Raw genomic sequence first — 20,496 nt, forward strand, 5'->3', positions numbered from 1 at the left:
GTTGAGTCACCATCCCTGGAGGTATTTAAAAGACGTGTAGATGTGGTGCTTAGGGACATGGTTTAGTGGTGGACTTGGCAGTGTTACATTAATGGTTGGACTCAATGATCTTAAAGGTCTTTTCCAAGCTAAACGGTTCTATGAATCTATGATTCTATGATCTATTTATTTTGAGGAAGAGATAAATGTGGAAAGAAAGAGAGGTCCTATTACTGTGATAACACATTTTCTGTTTTAATACTTAGCTTTCTCTTGCTGAAAACTATATGCAAGGTTAGGGAGAGAGACTGTTTGTACGTTTTCTTGCCCTCCACCGAAATAAGGAACTTTCAGATGACAGAGAAAAAGCCATATTTACTCAATGGTAATGTTAAATCTAGCCACAAGTCAGACTTCCTGAAGAGTGTTTAATTGTATTTTTTCTGTTAATATGGGTCTTACACTAGAGCCAAGACTATTGGCTTATTAATCATTTTAAACCAAGTAAATCTCGTGAGACCTCACCTGGAGCACTGCATCTAGTTCTGGCATCCCCAGCACAAGAAAAAAGTGAGTCTGTTGGATCGGGTCTAGAGGAGGGCCATGAAAATGGTCAGAAGGCTGGAACGTCTCTCCTGTGAAAAAAACGCTGAGAGAGTTGGGGTTGTTCAGCCTGGAGAAGAAAAGGCTCCGGGGAGACCTTACTGGGGCCTTTCAATATATAAAGGAGGCTTAAAAGAAAGACAGAGAGAGACTTTTTACCAAGGCCTGTAGTGACAGGACAAGGGGCAACAGTTTTAAACTGAGAGAGGGTAGCTTTAGACTGGACATAAGGAAGAAATTTTTTACAGTGAGTGTGGTGAGACACTGGAACAGGTTGCCCAGAGAAGTTGTGGATGCCCCCTCCCCGGAAGTGTTCAAGGTCAGGTTGGACGGGGCTTTCAGCAACGTGATCTAGTGAAAGATGTCCCTGCCCACGGCAGGGGGGTTGGACTAGATGATCTTTAAAGGTCCCTTCCAACCCAAACCATTCTGTGGTTCTGTGGTTCTGTGTGCCTAGAATACTCTTCTCACCTGAATCATCCTCTGACATGTGACCCTTAGTAACTAAAATGATGGAGGCTTTCATAGAATACACACGCTAGAGTCTGATAATCTAATTAGAGGTGATGCATTTTAGTAGATCAGTTTTATGCACAGCTGCTAAACTCATTGCAAAGTCATTATTTGCTTCAATAGAGCCTCCCCCCCATTCCCCAATGCAACATTTGCTGTTACAGAGGCCATTGCCCTTGTACCCGAATCAAAGGACTTCCACGAATTTGGGCTGTGTCTTTTATTTATAACTGCTTTTACAGAAACTACTGGATCCTTGGTCATGCAAATCAATACTCCCGACCAGCTCTCCTAGATTTTGCTGTTGTGGTCATAAAAATACAGTCTGTGTGTCATAGCCCTGACCTGCTGCATGATTTTCACAGTCCTGGGGACTCTGACGGGGTGGCCTATGCCATGGATTTCAGTGTTCAGAAGTTGGTTTGGTTTTTTTTCCTCCCACAACTGTACCCCTTGGACTAATAAAATGTGTGACTTCCTCCTTCAAATCCCACCTATTTATATGCTTAGACTATCAGTTTTGCCATGATGGATGCTATGACAACACATATGTTACTATTGCTGCCTTCCCCTGTGCCACGGCTTGGTGACACAACGTCAAAACACAACTGATGTGGAGAACAAGGTCTAAAAGCATCTTGGCCAATCTTTGCTATCATAGTCCCAGAGAACCATAAATGGCTTTCCATCTTCATATCATCTTTCAAAGCAGTTCATTCTGGTTCAGCACTGGCAGTTGAAATCACAGATGGTGTTTTTAAACCACCTGTTTAAATACAGCTCTGGCAAGCTTCTCCCTTTTCCTGGAAGCCACGTCATTTATGTTCAGTGTGGTGGCAAGTTCGCTCTCCCCAACCCTAGTCACGCAAGCACAGACTTGCCAGCACTGCTCTCCTGGCTCCTTCTCCCTGGGACTTTAGTTCCAATGTGTGTAAAAATCCCTGTCCCCTTCCCCAAACAGTGAGACAGAAGTAGCATCCTTGTTGTGCAGGTGTGGTTTTGAGAGAAAGAGCGCATAGCTGACTTGTCCAGGTACACGCAGAAGATCTGTGGGCCATGAATTGTATTAGCCTAAGTCCCAGCCCAGTAGCGTATTTACAAAGTTGAACTTCCTACCTTTCTGTGAATCTGCAATGACCTTCCTTTAGATAAATGTAGCACCAGTACTGATATTTTACAATGTTAGGTCTGCCTTCACTCTAATCTGCATCCTTATTTTAAAGCCTGACACTATTGGCTTAAACTGGACCTGATGCACACTTTCCTCCTCCTCCTCCTCCTCTCCCAGCTGGTATTTCTGTACACCTGGTTTCATGGTAATTCTCAGTTTAAACCATGACAAAGACACTCTAAAATTAGCATCTTTTTTAGGACCTAATCCAGCAATCATTCACTACCAGGTGTACTGCTTAATACCTTGACAAGTCTCATTTCAGGAAAAAAAACACCACCTGCAAATGTCTCATAGTTCCATTTATTTCTGTTGACTCAAAGTGGCACTCATCTTCGAGTGCACAGTCACTAATCAAAGACAGTGTTTTCCTTTTAAAGCACCTGAAATAAGCTATTGCTTCATTTCTGGTTGGAAGGTGGGCTGCTGAGAACTACCGTCAGCTCTCATTTGTTATATTGTAAAACTGGTGAGATGGAGCATAGCTGTGCATTGCATTGCATTGCAAATGCGCTTGTAACAAAGATAACTTGCATCGTATATTCATAAGGGAAGAGTCAGAGCATCCCTGTATGTGGATATGTATTCATGCCCGGTCCATTCCTGCAAGCCCTATACATCATGCAAAATGAAAGGCTATGTTGCCAAAATAACCTACTGTAAATACAGAGCATGTGACAGCGGCTGGTTTGGAGAAGTGCGTATAGCCTTTCTGTCTCTTTCTCACCAGTTTTACTGTACATGGATTGCAAGTGGTCAGGAAATAGATCCTCTCCTTGTACCTGCAATGCTTTTTATGTAAAATCTGCTCTTATCCACCATAGCCTGCACATCATTTTTCTGTTCATAAATTCTGTACTGGCAGCTTCTGTGCCAGTGAGAATTCATGTTTATACACCAAAGTAGTGCCAGTGGTTAAACACATGGATGTTGAGATAAAATGTATACTCAAAAAATGAGCTAGATTTGAGTGGTGGGACTGAGCTGGCTGTAACTCAAGAGCATATATGGTACAACTCACTGTCTGATAAAGACCAGCACGGTTTACTAGCAGATGCTCAAGGCCCCAGGGCTTCAGATCGGCATCTGGAGCTGCCCCAGGGGAACAAACCAACTATCCCAACATCCCTCAAAAGCTCCAGTGACCTGTGCCAGGGCAGACTGTATGTTCAGGTCATAAAGATGCAGCTTCATAACTCTGCAGTTCATGGTCTTAACAGCTTCTGTAGCTATCTACAGAAAAATGGTTTTATCTCAGAGCTTTTCTCTCAGAGGCAAATCGTTTTTCATCAGCTTCTGTTAAGCCTTTTTTTTTTTCAGTTCCAGTTGTTCCTTGCACAGAAATTAAATAGTCAAAGCAGTTGTATATATTTAACAGTAATCCCAAATGAAAGAAATTCTTTGCTTCTCATCCCTGTGCAAAAAATGGATGTGGGGACTCTTCCACATTCTTCATCTCAACTTCTTCCCCTCACCCATGCATTTTTCTTGCATTTTGCAAGAATCTGCTTTTCAGATTTCTCCATGAATTTGGCTCTTGATGCTGCAGTGAAATCTGTGTGGGCAGACCCTGCCCATGCAAGAAGTCCTTTTAAAATCAACAAGGCTGGATGTGAAAACATGAGCACATCCGTGCAGACTAACATGAAAGGTGGGGACCTTCCTTACTTTCATATCTAACAGACCGGTGGGCAAGACTTCCTGTAATCAGTTGCATCTGCTTGTGTTACGTCTGCTCAAGGCAACTTATTTTTATTAAGAAATGGTACAGAGGTCTCCTTATTACAACAAGGCAGGCGGGATTAGTCTGTTCACGTCAAGGCGTGTTTTATATGGAGAAGTCAATAGAACGGTGAAGGATAAGGATAAAGATAAGGGTAAGGATACATGCTTTGTGTTTCTGCCAGGTTATTGGGTTTACTGTTAGGTATTGTACAAGTTTGTGTGCTCCTAACTGAGTATGGGGACACAGAGAGAAGAGAGCTAGGTGTTGTCACAGCTCATAGCCAAGACAATTTAATAGAGAAGAAAGGGACGTATTTAGACAAACAGGGAAGGGACAGAGCAATCAAATGTCTTGCCTAGTATAATGCAGAAAGCTTTTGTAGCAGGAACTGAAAACAAATCTCCTGTGTCACAGTTTAAAACCTTATGAAGATCAGCTCATTTCTAAGTAAAATAGAAGCTAAGTTATATTTTCTTTTAATAGTCTATAATACCATACATTTATGACTGTATTAAAACACTCACAAAATTATGAACCATGAAAGGAGAGGCAGAAGGGGAAAAAAAATCTTCAAATTTCTCTGTTAAAAGTCTCTGAATCTACAAAATGGAAATTTTGACATATTGAGCTTTAAACATGGTAATAGAATATAAAACTTGGTCTTTGAGGCTGCCATTCTGAATGGAGCTCATGATGGCATGAGTTAAAAAAATTTAATGTCTGACCAGTCCAGGAGGAATTGAAGACCACCTTCTCATTTCCAGTGGTGAAATGCTCCTTCTCCAACATGTGCACTGCAAAATTTTGTACATAGCAGCCTTGTAGCACAGGAATTGGAGGGGAATGAAGACAATTATTATGGATAGCCTAGTAAGATTCATGTTTGCGAGATATGATTGATCATGCTGTACTTGATATGGGGAGTAAGTGAGAAACCTCTGGTCCCCAGGAATGTCAATATATTGCTTTTTATGGGTATTCTGATCGTTCCCAGGAGACAGAGATGGAAAAGAACTTGGCATTTCGATTAAAAAATAATCTGCAATATGAAAATCTTTGGCATACCTATTGAGATAATGCCAGGCTTTCATGCTGCAGTGAACTACAAATAATCCTTGTTCATGTGATCCTGCTCAAGCTGCAGCCTCACACCCTTCCTCGGTCCATGAGACCAACTGAGATGCTGAGAAGAGAGAATCATAGAATCATAGAATAGTTTGGTTGGAAGGGACCTTTAAAGGTCATCTAGTCCAACCCCCCTGCTGTGGGCAGGGACATCTTCAACTAGATCAGGTTGCTCAGAGCCCCGTCCAACCTGACCTTGAATGTTTCCAGGGATGGGGCATCCATCACCTCTCTGGGAAACCTGTTCCAGTGCTTCACCACCCTCAGCGTAAAAAATTTCTTCCTAATATCTAGTCTAAATCTACCCCCCTTTAGTTTAAAGCCATTGCCCCTTGTCCTGTCGCAACAGGCCCTGCTAAAAAGTTTGCCGCCATCTTTTTTATAAGCCCCCTTTAAGTACTGATAGGACATTCCCTCTCTGTTTATTGCCATTGCTTGCTGTGATGTATGAGCTGCTTCATCCTGATGGAGGGAGTGCAAGGACACTGCTGAATGAGCTTGTCTTTACTCTTATCACTCAGGCCCTGTGGGGGCTGTATCTTTCTCAGAAGAGTGAAGGCTAAGAGCACAGGCCATGAACTTGTAGGTGGCAGCTCAAAAACACACTGACACTTTGTAGGTACGTGTGCCTCGGTGTATTGCTGATGGCTGAAAACAAGCTCACTCCAGCTTAATGGGAGAGGAAGACAGGAGAAATCCTCTCTGCTTTTGCACAGAAGAATGACAATGTGCCCACTGACGGTATTTATACAGAAACCACCTTCCAGACTCAGGAGATCAGGGCATGGAGCACAGACCCTTCCTTCACACCTCCCTTTCTGGCTGTTTTCCTGATAACCTCTCCCTCAGCATAAAGGCAAATACAAATACATAGCAAGTACATGTGAATTGATGGAAGTCCCCTTCAAAGTGTATCGGTCACCAAGTAAAATGCTGTGCTAGGCATTTTGTTCCTACCCCAGAAAACTGTTGTGCTGCTTAGGAGTGTGAAAGAGGGTATGTGAGACTATTACAGGGTCTTTTATCGAAGGAAATGGCTGATACCTTATGCTTTGGAATTTATTGATTTTATATGTCTGTATCATTTTGTATGATTTTTAATAAATAATGAGAACCTAGTTATCATATTACCATATACCATTGTCAATGACACAATCTCCAGTATTAAATACATATATTCATATATGCGCACACACATTCTTGTTTTACTGGTGAACACTGTTGTTCTCACAGTCAGTTGCCATGGCATTGCATGCCTATATTAATAATGTATGTTAATAGGTTGAGGAATGTAACTGCACATGCTCACAGTTGCAAATAAAACACTTATACATTGGTCTTTAATTACAAACAATAATTTACCATTTCCTGGCCTTTTGTCAGTGAACTTAAAAACCTTTGTGCTTTTTAGAAAGCATTTTAGGTAGGGCCCAATAAGCACAAAAAAATACATCGAGGATTGCAGTGGCACATTGTGATAGGAAGATTCAGGTGTGGTTACGGTTTAGTGGGGTAGGAGATGAAGGAAGGAGGTAGGTGAAGTGATTTGCTTGGAATTACATAGCAAATTTTATTTGGGGGGGGTGAAAATAACCACCTGGTTGGTTGTTCAGAGGTAACGTGTTGAGCGTTAATGTCTACTGCTTGGGCATCTGTCATGGAGGACATTAAGCTCCACAGGGGTGGTACTGCCTTATTGTTTTGCAGTAAATAAAGAGGATGTTCCTCTTCTCCTCTGCACCCATCCTGCAACTCAGCTTCCACACTGAAGGGGAAGTGGCTGCAGCAAAGAGCAGAGAACAAAGTGGAGGTCTGGAGAGCGTCGCTTTGCAGGCTATTTTTTCTGTAGTCCCAGGAACTATTTCACAGTCCAGCTGAATTAGCTTTATGCGATATATCACTTCTTGCTTATGGAAGGAAAGATATGTCTTTTTCATGTCTTGTTTAAGCCTTTGTCATAAACATGATGATGTGTGGATAGAAATTGTATTCATAAGTCCTGTGTACAGTCAGGTCTCCAAACATTGCCCTCTCCATTCTTGTAGTGGCTCCTGCTAGCGTTGGCTGCCTACAAGATGCGCGTAAAGCCACTTCTCAGCTATTCAGGAACGCTGTCAGCAAAGGACAACATTGCTTATGGGACAGCAAAAATAGAAGTTACAATGCCTGACCAAAAGCTGCCGTCTCAGAGAGGAAAACTGCAGTGCCATCTCTCAAGCAGATGGATGATAATTTTGTGTGGTTTTGTGTTTAAAATAAAAGATTTATTTAACTCATCGAAGATATTGTTCCTGATAACAGATGTAAGGATAACAGTGGATGTCATGTTTGAGTCCTGTTCCCACTCCGTCTAATACTGCCATTTCTGAATAGAAAAGCGAAACCAAACCTGCAGCAGTAATAGTAGCTACTTTTTTCAACTGGGAAAAGTTGCTTAAACTTCAGGCAGTTTATGAAAGAGAAAAACATAATTTTGAATACCTAAGACATTTTTGAGAATAAATTCCTTTAAAAACTTTTCTATTGGAAGCATCCAATATGTACAGCATAGTGCTCTGGCAAGAGAGGTAAAGTGGTAATGTGAAGATTGTATCAGTTTAGATGGGAGATACTCTATTTAATTGGTATGTGATGTAGAACTTGGAGAAATGAAAATAAATTAACAAAAGATAATGGAGATTGAGATTCTGTAAGATTTCTTAATCCTGAAGTAGCTTTTCAAAGAGAGTAAAGAAACCCTGGTATCTGAGCATATGCGCTATTAAAAAAATCAGCATTGCCAGGATTAGGAAAGAAATGACCAGTAAAGAGAGATTTCTGTGATTATTTGTTGAGGAAATGAACTGTCAGATCATCTTCATGGCAGGAGTACACTGCCTGAGAGCTAGGAGAGCAGGAGCATATTAACTTTCTCTTTTTTCAGCCTATGACTTCTCGACTGTTTTCATTCTATGTCTCTTCATGTTATGAACATCAATTTCCAGTGCTTTGGTAGGATCAGCTGAGAAGCATGATTATGGGCGATGTTGCAAAATAGCTTTCTGCTCTCCATGTATAAGATCTGCTTCCGGCACTTTTTTGCTTGGCTGTTCTCAACAGATGCAAAAGTGGCATTTTTTTTGCCTTTGAACTTCTAACGCACTAGACATGAGTAAAAGAAATACTCCAAATACCTAGCAAGTCTTTGTGTGCCTTGGCTTAGCTGCTGATAGCCACGCCACTGTGTGTATTTCTGCAGTGCTATTAATAATTCTAGGTAGTCGCTTTTCCAGAGAAGACCCCAGTGACCAGGAGAGCCTACAAGGTCAGAAGCTTGGGTGGGACTTCTTGTAAGGAAGGAGTATTTCCTTCTCCAAAAGGGTGAGTGTTTGGTGGGGCAGGGCAAGGGGTAACATGCTATTTTGTCTGTTTCTTGGTGGTGTGTTTGACTGCAAATTGTAAATTACAGGGTTTGGGCTGTAGTCTGCAGTCTGCTTCAAGACTACATGTCCTCAACAGGGCAGGCATTTTGCAACCTGTGGTGAAAAGGAAGTATTCAGCAGACTGTTTGCTGGGACTGAGGAGGAAAATGGGCTGACCCAGGCAAAAGGATGAAAATTCCAAGAAGCCCAAGAGCAAATGAGAGCTGTGGGGCAATGGAAGGATTTGTTCTTTTTCTTGTGCCTACCTTCAAAGACGTGGGAAACCCGGGGGGGCACGATAATCACTCCTAAAATAGCACTGACGAAGCCTGGAGTGCTGCAGGGACCACAGAAATGGCTGGGAGCTGGGGCTGTCGGTGTTTCACTGCTGTTGAAGGGGACTATCCATGGATGAATCCTGAGCTGGAAGAGAAGATGTGAAAACTTAGAGGGGAGGCCTCGTGCATTTACACTGATACCTGGAGGAGAGGGTGAGCTGCCTACACAAGCCAAAACTTGTAAATGCCTGTTAGATAACACAGCAAAGAGACTGATCCACGGAAACAAGGATCGAAAGAAATAGGCAAAGGGAGAGAAAGGTTGACAGGTGCGAACGGGAGATGTGGAGCAGGCTTTCTCCAGGGTAAAGCCTAAAGCCAAACTTAAAGTTTTCAAGTAAGGAGGTATGGGGTGTGTGTGTATGTATTATATCCCAGGAATTGCATGGCCCCCAAGCTTTTCTTTTCCCCTGCTGCAGGAAAACTGCTGCTGGGATAGAGATTAATAGCAACAGTTCCTCAGACTTGTGCTATATATAGCAGAGCTCAAAAATGTCTCCTTCCTACACCTCTGCCTGCCAGCCAGACACATCGTTTCTACCGAAACAGTGACAATACAGAGGTGGATTAACACAGTAAGGGGTGAAGATACTATGGCCTTTTATGAGTACCCCAGTCTGTACCTGCTCCGTATCACGTCACTCCTGTCCCCACTGCATCCCTTGCTACCAGATCCACAGCATGCTTGGGTGCCCACAGAGCCCGATGTGGGGCTAGGAGTCAGGTCTGCTGCTGGAGACTTCTTGCAACCATCCTGCCAAACATGTTTACCACGAGGTCCCTCCCAGTCTGAATGGTCTGAAAGGCAGATATATCTTATGGTCAGAAAAGGGGAGTGGAGAGCCAGGGAACCCATTTTGCCAAAGACCCTCGGTTAGTCAAGGTAGTGAAGATGAGGGCAAGCTAGGAAGACAGGCAGAAGGACCTCAAAATACTGTCCAGCTCAGGAACGAAAGGCAGAGGAAATTCCATGCACAGGAAAGTAAAGCAATCCTAACTTTGTGCATAAAAAAAGGGTTCTAGATTTTTATTATTCAGGATATTGGTGTGATTTCAATAGACAGCCCTATCAAAATGGCAGTTCAGTGCTCAGTAGTGACTAAACCAGCAAAATCAAAATGTTTTGGAATTATTAAAAAGGCTTGGAGAACAAAACATCAGGTAATAATTATGCCCTGTATAAATTTGTAATATCTCTGTCTCCAGAATATCACGTGAAGTTCTGCTCTTCTTCCTCCACCTCAGGAGGATATAGAGTTGGAGAGGGCTCAGAGAGCTGTGAGAAGGATAATCACACAATTTCCATAGAAAGAATGATTAAGTAGACTAGGAGTCTTTAGGTATTAGAAGAGATGACTGTGGGAAAGGACAACAAAGATCTATACTATAACAAAAGCAAGAGAGACACAGAGAAAGCAAATTAGGACTGACTGCAGGCGAGGCCCTGAAGGCACCGGTTAGTGTTAATGGCCCAGACAAGCTCCACCTGAGCTTCCCACAAACCCTCTGCCCATTGGCCCAGGAGCCCTATTTAAGCCCAGGGGTGAAGCTTTGTTTACCCCTGCTCTGTGGATGGTGTTTTGTGATGGATTTTGGCCTTATGCTGCAGGTAACTTGTCTCCAGTCCTGCCTTTGGTCCTCTATTCTGAACAGACCTAGAACCTACACAGTAGTCCTGTTTTCTGCTGCTCCTGGGTGCTGGACCTGGCTCATGTCATTTTGCTTTGTCTTTGCTGTTGATGGACCCTGTCACAAGCCTGGCCTTGCTCACTGTGGTTGTCCTCAGCTCCAGGCTCATCTTCCTTTATGGATCAGCCTGGTTCTTGCTGCTCACTGTACCTGGGAAGTTGGGTGAGTAGTTTGGAGATATGTTACCACATCCTTATCTGGTTCTTGGTTTTTTTCATGGCTGTGTACACCTGTGTGCTGTTAGTCAGGATGCTGGCTGAGATGACTGTTTGGTGTAGACATATCAGACTGTTTGGTCAAGCAGCCTTGCATTTTGGAGTTTTCTAAGCTTTACCTCAATTCTATATTTAAGGAAACAAATAGGATGCATTTCAATTTCTGTGTTTTGGTGCGGTGCTTCAATCAGCTTCTTTGAGAATGTGACTTATTCCTTACTCATGTAAGAAGAGATCTTCTGAGGTCTTACTTAACTTCTAACTTTGGTCTGTTTTCTCAAGCAGTTTTTCCAAGGTGTTCATCTCCTCTCTGCTTAGTGCTCTCATTAATACTTAAGAAACATCTGAGCAGAGTAACCAAACTTAGCAGACAAGTAACAATTTCAGACAAGTTTCTACAAGCTATTTGTGAATTACCAAACCTAGCCAAGTGGCAAGCCAGATGATGTAGGACTCGAATGAGTACTAAGTGGGGTAGAACTGGATGAATCAACTGTTGGCTTCTGGTCTGCTTCTAAGCATGTGGAAATGCTGAGTTATGTAACTTTACTAGAGTTGCTTAAATGCTTGTTGATAGAAATGTCTTCTGTTACTAGACTAGAATAAATATAGATGAAGTATTTTAATAACAATAAGGTACCAAGCTCTAATGCTTAATGTGAAGCACTTAGTTAACAGTGTATACCTATTAATTGGTTTTATGCATTTTAACTTCTTGCGCTTATGTTTCTTAGATGTCTCAGTCAAATTTTGTCTTTGTGCTTTTTAACTGAATCTTCCTACAGAAATAGATATTTTTATATCCTCATTGAGGAAAGAGGGAGGAAGGAAGGCGTTTATCAACTTAAACGTTTTCTTTCAATGTAACAAAATGGTACAATGCTCCTTTTTTTGTTTTATTCAGAAGTCAGACCTCTCAAAGTAAAGGCTTTTTTGGCTGGGATAATGAAATGTAATGTCCAATCATGTGAACAGTTAGTAGACCAGGATGGGTGCTGCATACTAGGAGGACTGGATCCCCCAAGCTATTGTCCAGTACCAACAGGTAGAAAGAACAGCTACAATAATGATAGCTTGCTTCAGGCTCATTAGGAGAAAAATGGCTTTGTTTTCGGAACTGTGATAATCTACATAAGCATCTCAGTTGGGTTTTATAATCTCTATTTTTTGTGCTCTAAGCTGCTTTGGATATTGAGCATCTATTTAGTAGCTTTTTAATATTTTCTATTCTGAAAGGTCTTAGAAGGTTTTGAGTGATTGCTTTCCCTTCTTTGAACCTACAGACTGCATTTTAAAGTAGGAGAGTGAAAATGTGATGTGTGGTTTTTTAACTCCCCAATTTAACCCAAAAGAAGTTATCAAAAGGATACAGAGTTAGACATTCCCAGAAGAGTGTGTGTTTTCTTGTTCTTGGGGTTTTAGAAGTTGCATCCTTGAGGGAGGGAACACTACAGTCAAGTTCCTTTCCCAAGAGACCAAATGCTGCCTTATCTTCTGCGTTTTTCTTAAGATTTTAAAGCACCAGCTGCTGTCTTCATTTTTTTTGCCACTTGAGCTAATGATAAGTAGTTTAACTAAAGCAATGAATCATTCATGATGTTTTTCAGAAAGCCTATAGTTATTTCATGAATTTCTGGATTTATTAATTTCATAGTTGCTTCTCCTGCTACAAGTACTAATTTAAAAGAACTACAATTAAATTGGGACATAGGGCCAGCCTGCTTTCCTTAGAGCTCAGTTGAGAAACCTGTTATCAAAAGAACAAACTTGGGTAATGACTATTGTAAAAGATAACTTAGTGCAAGTTTTTTCAATGTGGTAATACGTTGAAAAGGGGGATTTAAATAAAAATTAAATGAATCTAAAAGAATCAAGCTTGAGTACTTTCAAGAAATCACTTTACTATTTCAAAACAACTTCCACTTTATGTCAGAAGCAGGCGACAGTGCCTCCTGCTTTGATGTCAGTGTTTTGTATTCTCTTCAGAAACAAAGTGTCTGTAGATCATCTTTTTTCAAAGATCAAGCACCACTCAGGCTGTAGTAAACTCCATAATTTGCTGAATACTGAAATGGAATCCAAAAGCTTTTAAGAATCTGGTCTGATGCCCCTGAGACCTGTGGGAACTCTGCTAGAGACCTCACTGCAGGCATGATTGGCCTACAAGAAGTGTCTTCCTGCCTTATATCACCTTATTTTGTAATCTTCTACAACATCTTTCTTGCAAGGAGAAAACTGAGCTTCTTGTTCATGGATGTCTTGTAAAAGCTGAACTTTGTCCAGGAGTTACAAGTATTCCTGAAATCTCAGATGGAAGATATATGAAAAGTGCAGTGAAAGATGCTTATTAACTTGAAATACTCTGAAGGGGCAGGCTCTGCTCATTGAGTTCAAGTAGGCATTTCCTGGGTTTTGTCCAGAACTGTTAACTGTTGCTCAGTACTTTCTATGTGTGTATGTTCCTATCCTTGTTAGAAAGGGGGTAGCGTGGATTTCAAATCAAATCTCATTTTACTCATGAGCACACTCAGGTATGGAAAGACATAAGTCAGTTGCCTGAGGTCATGCAGGGAGCGATGGCCACGAACAGAGTTCAGATCTCAATCTTCTGTCCTAAGATGAATAGCTTGTTCTTTCTTCATGGAAACAAGAAACTGGATGCTCTTATCACTGAGGAACAGGAGCAAGTCTAGGCACTTTTCCCTGCCCCTAATTTCCTTTTTTGTAATGGTAGTAAAAATAAATTGTGGGGTTGCATTTTATTTTTTCTGTAGCATAACATTTGTCATCTAATCCTGCAAATGCTTGCTGACATGAGCAGGCCACAATCAAATTGTTTAACTGCTCTGTCTATAAATAGGGAGGTTTGTACTTGCTTAACTTCTCTAAGTGATTAGTCTGAAATTGTGACTGTAAGTGTAGGCTTCGCTCCTCTGTTAGCATGCCAGGGACACTCTGGATCTGAAAACAAGAGATGGTGATAACTAGCCTGCTTGGCAGGAGGGGATCTGGTGGGCCTGGATGGGCGTATGTTATTTGCATAGCTTTAGTTCTTACTCTTGTGTTCAGTGAGGTGCATTATCTGTGTGATCTGTATTAGGAAAGTTCTTGGTTCAAAGTTATATCTATCTAGATCAGCTGTATTTTTTAGCAAAAAGATTGGTGTGAGATGGTGTACTGTTCTGTTTTTTCCTCACTTGTATCTAGCCAACATGGGTTGTAGGCCCAAGTATTCTGATAACACAAAATCTGATAGACCAGGAGACAATGAATCCTCTGAATGCCTCCCAGTGCAGCATTTCTCAGCGCTCCATATAAGCAATATGTGACCCAGGTTATGCAGGAAGAGAAAAACAAAAGTATATCTTGTACTTGAAAAGTCAGTGTCCTGCAGCCCATATTTAAAGGATGCTCAGGCATCATCAGGCATGCTTTCATCCTTGAACTGTTGTGACTGCTGTGATGTTAATTCTCCATCCTAAAATAGGCTTTAGATCTTAACACAACAAAAGCAGCTTATTACTTTCTGCATCATATTAAAACCCACATTCCAAACAGACTTGTACTCCCACCAGTCTGGAGCTGGAGTATAACTTTCTATGGCTTTCTTCTTACAGCGAAGTATCAAGTTAGGAATTTCATTCACCTTCAATAAATGGTTTGTTTACTGTCTGGCCAGATGATACTTATCCCAATGGATGTCTCTGTTTTATCTTTAAAACAATGCTGTACTCTCTTGTACAAGCATTAAAAGTATCATCTAAATGAGTTATAGGAAGCCCAGGAGGAATGAGCAGGAGCGGAAGGCTTTGTTAAAGTGGCATGTCGGGGGGGGGGGACACGACCATGGGGACATGCTGCTGCTGTGCTCAGATCAGGCTTGATTTCCAATAATGGTAACTTGAGGCTTAGGTCTTGGGTCAATTACCACTTGACAAACCTGTGTAAGCACTCTGTCAGCTAAGTGAAAGAATTTTCTGGCACAAAACTCCTGCATGGTACTGGTAGCTAATATAACATGCTTTATCATTTCTCTCTGGGTACCTGTCTCTAAATACAGTAACGAGTTTTGTTAAGTTTTGCACTGTGTTAAAATGTCCTTATTTTCAATTCAATGTCTTTGTGTTAAAGGTGATTTCTGGGTGCTTGGCAAACTGGAGGGATTTCTTTACACAGGACTAATTCCTGAACAGGGTCACTGTTCTACTCCACGCTGGCCAGTGCTCTGGCACAAGTTTAGAGCTCCCCAAACTTAGTCTTCAAAGTTAGAAGGACCAAGGGGAGAACTGATGAAGCAGAGTGTTAGCATGGGAGAGGTCTCCTAATCAAGAACATAAACCAGCACATCTGTACCATGCAGCAGGGGAGGGGAAAGAGCCTAACTCGGGGTCTCCCTGAACTTGTAACTCAAGCAATGTTAATTTGAGTTCTCAGGTGTGTTGCATTTCTACCTGCAAGGCAGAGAATAGATGTGTTTTAAAGATGTTTTAGCCATGAAAATGGCAATTTCAGAGTGATAGTACAATTGGAAAATGATATTGTAACTTAGATTACAAGTTGTTGGCTTGTAAGATGCATTTAGAATGTAATTACTCGGGGGATCGAATTATTTCTTGGCTTTAACAGAATAACACTAAGCAGGCAACCTCTACCTTATTGTGAAATCTAGGAAAGCAATGGTGAACAAGGGCAGGGAGAAGAGAACTTTATTATTTAAAATATGCATGTTTCAAAATTTACACTTTGCTACAACTCCTATGATTGTGGAGATGCCAGCTTCAGAGACATATGAACATGGTTAGCTTTATACCCAGGAGACCTGATAATAGCACAGTTTAAAAACTGAATCAAAGAGGGCATTAGGAAAACAGGCACAACAGGATAAAAATGGGGTGCGGGGAGATCCCTAGCATCAGTCTCTTTTCAGTACTTGAACTGAGTGGGTAAAGGCTAAATATACTCAGGTTTCTGGAAACCTAAAACTGTCCTGTTAACTTGTAGCAATTTCTGTTTTGACTTGGTGAGGAGAAACCTGCTAGCTCTTGCCTGTCCACCCCATGTAGGTCTGGCTTTCTTTATTTCTAATAACTGAATTATTCTGAAACAGCAGGTTTGGTCTTCTGCTCTACTTACCAGTTAAGATGTACTTGGCCAAGATGAAACAAAACTGGCAAAAGTATGTTTGTGGAGGAGGGACTTCAAAAATGAATAAACAAAATGATTTCCAAGAATAATCCAACATCCTTTAGGAAGGGAAAAGGCTTCCCTCTTGAGTGGTGTGATCAGGAATGGGCAGATGCTTATGGATGTGATGTAATTTGATATGTAATTTGAATGTAATGTTATTTGGAAGTGCTGGCAGAGACCCTGTGACCCCAAAGGTTCTCCTGTAGAGGTCACCCCTCTATGGACATCACTGAGTCTTGTTGGATACTTTCTCTTCTGTTTTGACAGCTCCTTATTACAGGACCCTCAAAATAAACAGATATTGCTGTACCTGTGTATTATAGTAGTCTGGTAATTCCTGTGAAAGCCATTGGATTATTTCAGTTTGAAACTGTTCTCAGTTTTCTCATTTAAGAATATTCATCTACTCAGAATAAAATACTGCTCCCCAGGAAGTGAGGTGCATAGATAACTATTTTATATAAGTGAAAGGCATGCAGATGCTGTAATACTGCATTATTTTTTTCTCTAAATACTCGCACAAATAAGAGGAGAGAGTCTCTGCCCAAGCAGAGTTCAATAGCAAAAACCAGCTCTGACTTAGATTCTTCTATCTCATTTCAGATTCATGGCTGTTTAAATTTTTAATTTGTTTTCCTTCACAAAGCAATTGTATCAGCAGCCAGAGGTACCATTTCAGATCAGATGTGCTAAATCCTGTACAGTAGCTTGTGGAGCAGTAACTTATCAGAGCTGAATTTGGGATAATTCATGTACAAAACTTGAAGTTGGAGCCTTATTTCTCAGCTGTATTAAGCAGTGTCACAGACTGGTTTCAGTGGAGCTGCTTCAGTCTAAGCTCATTCATGTGTTATCCTTGCTCACTTGGGCAGCCTCCACAGCTGCAGTGAGGACTAATTCTGCCAGTGAAGTTGTTGCACCTCAAAGGCATGGGGATGGGATAGAGCATCCAGTGTTGGTATAGAGGGGATCCCAGTGTCCCCCCTCAAAATCCAGGGACATCCACTGTGGGTAACATAAGGGCTGACTCAGGGCAGAAAAATCTCAATTGCTGCTTGCAGGGAAGCATCTGGAAGTGGACTGAGTGCTTCTTGAGTAGGCTGTGAAATGTTCCTGCTGTCCTTCTTTCCAGCGAGGATGCAGAGATTAGGAAATGCCAGGAGTAGCCCTGGGGCTGGGTAGGAAAGGGAGATGGCAACTGGGTAGGAAAGACCTAGTGTTTGTTCTTTATGAAATGTCTCTGAGGAAGTTACTAATCTTTGGGGGAAGGAAAGCTGTGGTTTTTTTCTGATGAAACAGAAGTGTCATGTCTAGAGTTGAGAAGGAAGGGGAACACTTCCAGGAAATCTAATGAAACACCAAAAGGCTCACCAGTAGTAGTTTCTCTGGCTTCCTTTCAGACAGTACTTTGATAATCATATTTCAATTTCACTGCTAAATCAAGCATTTGTGAAAACTGAGTCAGCCTCAGAAATCATGAGTGAGTTTAAAAATACACATACTTTTTCCCCTCTTTGACTTTGGTTTTCAGACTGTAAATCATGTTCATTTGGCTTGTCCTGCCTTCTCTTGCAAATAAGGGCAAAAAAATCCCTGATATCTCCACAGCAAGAGCTGCAGCTTTAAGAAAAACTGCAAATATTAAAGACTTTCAAAGATGTAAGAGCTGGGAACAGATATCAACTGTCCACCTAAGTTCACATCTACTGCTTCAAGTCTAGAATGGGAAAGCTGTCCAGGCAAGTCAGCATGGGCACAAACTGCATGGTTCAGGACAGGGCTAGTCTTTCCTAGATTTCTGTGCCTGTGAAATTCCACAGAAATGTAAAAATCTCAGATCTGAGGCAGAAAATGTTGGGCTGAAAGACGGCAGTATTTTTTTAGCTACCTTTGAAATACATGATATGTAGGAGTTGCGCTTGGTAGACATTTAAAATAGAACTTAAGTCTACTTAAAGGCAAGTGGCAAGGAGGTTTATAAGCTATTTTTAAAACAAGCTTTTTTCTTAGCATCTTATGAGCTGTTTGCCATCTAGTCACATATGCTTCTGGGGCATGGGAGAGACTTTCTGAGGCTGCTGGCACTCTCCACACATCTACCCCTGCTGGGCCATGGGAAACACTATGTTGTCTGGGTAGAAAGTTAAGCTTTAAGAAGGGAGATCTCAAATGCCTCTGGGGCTTCATGTACTTAAATACCGCTGCTTCTTTTCTTTTAGGTGTTCATTCAGATACTTCCAAAGCTTATACTGTGTTCCAAGGGCCTGGTTTTTATTCTTAAAGACTTCTGGCCATCATTTATGCCTGTTATGCTTGCAGTTAAGAACTACTCTTAAAATTCATGTGTATGGATAATTATAATCTAAATTTTCAGAGTTAAATTCATAATTCTCAAATCTTGACAGTATTTGTGAATGTTTCACTTGGAAATACTTTGATCTTCTATTTTATTTAAATAAAAAATAGTGGGGGTTATTGCCTGTGATCCCTTTGATATCTGGTTAAACTTTCTGGAATTCTTTTGAATCAAAATGTCCACTTCTAAGTTCTAAAATGCAGCAAGCTACACAAATGTATTTCTTTTTCTCCCACTTAACTTTTCCTGTTATCAATCTGTCCTTGTGCTGCTAAGTAAATAGGAGTACAGTCTGCACACTTGTTCTATATCCACTGTTACGACAACTACAAGGCTTTGTTTTTTTCAGTCTATTTGATGAAGCCTAATATGGTCCTTCACAGAAGAAATAAACCCTATATAACCTTGATCTTTAATTCCTATCCCTTTAAAAGGGAAAAGGAACATCTTTCTTCCTCTTGAACACAAAAGCCTTTGCTAGCCTGGTAGACTGGATGGTGAGTTGGTGTAGCAGACTGAGGTTTACTGCCTGTGCAAGGCGGGCAGATTGCCACCTCCTGTTTGCATGTTGGGCACAAAGATGAACAGTAGGAGGTTGTCCATCTTTGACTTACAGCCTGATAATTATGCACAATATTGTTTTCCTCTGGCCAGGGATTAAGGACTGGTTTCAGGAATGCTCCTGGCTGGAAAGGAACGTGTGGTAGATGGGCAAAGAGGCAACTTTAGAAAAGTTTCTTATCAGCCTTGCCATTCTGACGGCAAAATAAGTATATATTCCATGTGTTGGCAGCATGTGTACAGTGCACAAAACTCAAGGAAGAAAGGCTTGAAGACTTCATAACAAGCAGAAGGAATAAGGAGGAACAGTTCCCTAGGGCTTCCAACAAGATCTTGTCATATTCTTTGTCCACCTTGGGCAAGTGGCATGCACTGTAGGAGGGGAGTCCCAAAATACTGGAGTGTATTTTAAAGCCCTGCAATGGGACCTGGCATGTATCTGGCACAGGGAAGGCTGTGCTGCAAGGAGGAGCTTGTGACTGCCACCATGGTGAGCTGGGAGCTACTGAAAAATCGATATTCACCAGTCTAGAGGTACCCAATAGGATGTGTTAAGTGTAGGGCTGAGCTCTGAATCCTGCAACTTCAGGTGCCTTACTTCTTGCCCTAATTGGTTGGCATCCCCTGGGTAATCACAGCCACAACTGTCCTTTCTCTAAAAGCTGCTTTTTTTCCCCCTCTTATGAAAGGTAGGGAGAGATGCTTGTAGGAGGGAAATACAAATGAGAAATCATGACTAATCTCTTGGATATGACACCACCAAGCAGGAAGCTTGGGTTCCCATCCCTGCTCCCAGACCTACTTATTTTGCACTAAAATATTGACTAAAGCACAATCCTGGCTGAGGCTACAACACAGGTCTTCCCCTCAGTGCTCTCCCTGCACTGTTGCTGGCCCTTTGCTGCCCAGTGATTCTGCGCTCTTCACTGCACAGCAATGCAGCTTCCTTAGGAGGAGCAGGAAGCGTCTCCCTGTCCCCTCCTGCCCAATACTGCTAAGTTGAAGCTTGCGTCAAGGTGGCTGGAAATGCTGTCAGCAAAAAAGCAAGTCAAAAGGACATAATCTCCTGTTTCCAGGGTGAATGCTGTGGCCATCTGGGTATTTTACAAAAGGCAGCAGCCTCTGCTGCTGAAATGCATCTGAGGCTTTCCTTATGAGGCCTCAGATCCTTTTGATGGGTGTTAAGCACTTCATGGTCGAGTCTTTCAGGATTGGCCATTTCTGGGTTTTGTTGCGAAGCTTCTGTGGTGTGCCTTGTTTGCATTGGGTCCTAAATGTTTTTTATTGCTAGGAAGCCTCACGGTTCACATTACCTAAAATCCAGTGCTATCACTGTAGAGTTTGTTTCCTATAAAGCAGTGACAAAGCCAAGGCATATAAACATAACTCTCCACTGGACTGAAGTGACTAATGTGAGTCATAGCCAAGCAAGTTGTACTGAGATCTGGCTTTAAAATAGATATCTACTGTGGGTGTGCATTAAAAAAAAAATCCTTTTTTTACTTTCACTAGGCTCCTATGATCGCTTCAACTGAAACATGTAAATAAGGCAGTAGTAAAAGAAGGTGCAAATCTGAGGTAGTCCTAGGAGGCACCAGAAGGAATTTGCTGATAGAGAAAGAAACTGTAGCA

This window comes from Pygoscelis adeliae, unplaced genomic scaffold (assembly GCF_000699105.1).
Source record: "Pygoscelis adeliae isolate BGI_AS28 unplaced genomic scaffold, ASM69910v1 Scaffold40, whole genome shotgun sequence".
NCBI lineage: Eukaryota > Metazoa > Chordata > Aves > Sphenisciformes > Spheniscidae > Pygoscelis > Pygoscelis adeliae.